The sequence below is a fragment of the Octodon degus genome, unplaced genomic scaffold (genome assembly GCF_000260255.1).
Source record: "Octodon degus isolate 3935 unplaced genomic scaffold, OctDeg1.0 scaffold00105, whole genome shotgun sequence".
NCBI classification, from domain to species: domain Eukaryota; kingdom Metazoa; phylum Chordata; class Mammalia; order Rodentia; family Octodontidae; genus Octodon; species Octodon degus.
This window is the reverse complement of record NW_004524681.1, coordinates 7,709,424-7,711,577: the sequence shown is the minus strand read 5'-3', so window position 1 is coordinate 7,711,577 and position 2,154 is coordinate 7,709,424.

Here is a 2,154-nt window from a genome sequence, read left to right as displayed (position 1 = left end):
TAGATTTCTGATGCAAAATTGTACATAGAAATCAATTATTTTTCTATATACTAAAGACAGTTGAGGAATTCAATGTGCCTTGTCCTTTGCTATAACGTGAAACACTCAAAATGTGTGACGGTGTTGCTGCCATGTAGAAGATACGTGACAGCAATACAATGTGGCCCAGAGAAGTTAGGTGTTCAGTTAGTTTTTCATTACTAAGTTATTGAGGAATATGTCATGTTCCTGGATAGGAAAAGTTTAAAAATTGCTGAGATGTTATTTCATCCTAAATAAATCCACAATTTCAACATATCACAGTTCAACTTTTTTTCCTTTTAATGTATTTTTTGTACAGGGTCCACAGGATCTAGAGGCTCTCACTATATAGCTCAGACTCACAGGGATTCTCTTGTTTTCAGCCGCCCAACACTGGGATGACAGGCATGCGCCACCATATCCAGTCTCGGTCTCAGTCTCAGTGGGCCTGGGGACGGGGCCGGCACAGCAGGCCGGGAATCGAAACCTGGCTGCTGCAGCTGCCTAGGCAGGTGCTTTAGTCTGCTAAGCTATCTGGCCAAGTGTAGTCAACTTTTGAACACATTCTAAAGACATGATATAAAGCCACAGTAATGAAGAAAACACGGTTAGAAGAAAGACAGACTTATAAGTCAATGAAACAAAACAGAAGCTGAATATAAACCCACAATGTGTGACTAGGTAAACTTTGACACTGTCACGTGCTCCAAGGGAATCAGAAGGGAAAGGCTGGTATCTTACACAAGTATTGTTGGGAATTCAATATTTATATATAATTTTTTGGGGGCTTACTTGCATTTCTCACTTTGTTAGATAATACAAGCAGTTAATATCTTTTCATGTTCTTGGTTTTCAACACAAATGTTTTATGACAAATTTCTTTTTAAAAATATTATATGTACTCTCAGACACAAGTGTGTAAATATTACACTGTCCATCTTGTGTGAAAAGCCAGAAGTGTAAATAAGGACCAAAAGGTATAATAGGTATTGTAAAATAGGAAAAAAATTAATCAATTATAATTATTATTTTTTAGGGAAGGGTCTACAGGGTGTTCAGGGTCTCACCACTAGATCAGATTCCTAGTGATCCACCTGTGTTCAGCTCCCAAGAGCTGGGATTACAGGCGCACCTACCACGCCCACTCTCAATTGCCCTCTCAGTGTGCCCTGGGGGAGGGGCCGGCACAGTAGGCCTGGGAATCGAACCCCTGGCCCATGCACCTGCTTGCAGGCTTTTAATCTCCTGAGCTATTTGGGAAAAAAAAATGTTCATATAGGAAGAGGAACCAGGAGTAGAAAGGGGAAAGGAGGAAATGTGAAGGAGAAAAAGAAAACAAGAAAAGAAGGAAAAAAGGGAAAGAATGCTTTTGTAACTAAGAAGGGGAAGAGAGACTAAAGGGAAGGAAGAGGATTGGGAACACATACATCAAGATCTATGATGACCATGTGCAAGTTCCTGATGTTGAATGTTACCATTATGTAAACTTAAGATGTACCAAAAGTTTACTTACAGATATATGTAGTTTCAGCTGTATACCCATATTTTAAGTGACATTTAAATACCATACCAAATGCTTAAAAATAAACACTACTGGGGCCAGAGAGATGGCTCAATTGAATAAGTGTTACCTGACAAGCGCAAGGGCCTGAGTTCAATCCCCAGTTCCACAAAAAAAAAATAAAATAAAATAAAAAAATAAACACCACTAAACTAATAATTGGGTTGCTTTTGCATGTGTCAGGAAATGATAGTAAATAATTCCAATGAAATCAAAATCATCTTAGGATTTTTATCTCTTTACGACTAAAGGATAGTTATCCATAAACGGAATAGTTTATGGATAAACTATTCCGATGAATACTAGGGATGAATGTTTGATAATTCTAATTGTAACACAACAAAATATAAAATTCAAATATTAGGTTTACACAGAAAATATTTGCCAATGACTTCTCTGAAAACATATTTCCAACTATTTTTCATTTGAACTTCTCTTAAATAGCCACAGGTTAGTTGGTCGATTGGTTGCTCTTTCTTTCTTCTTTCTTTCTTTTTCTTTCTTTCTTTCTTTCTTTCTTTCTTTCTTTCTTTCTTTCTTTCTTTCTTTCTTTTTCTTTCTTTTCTCTCTCT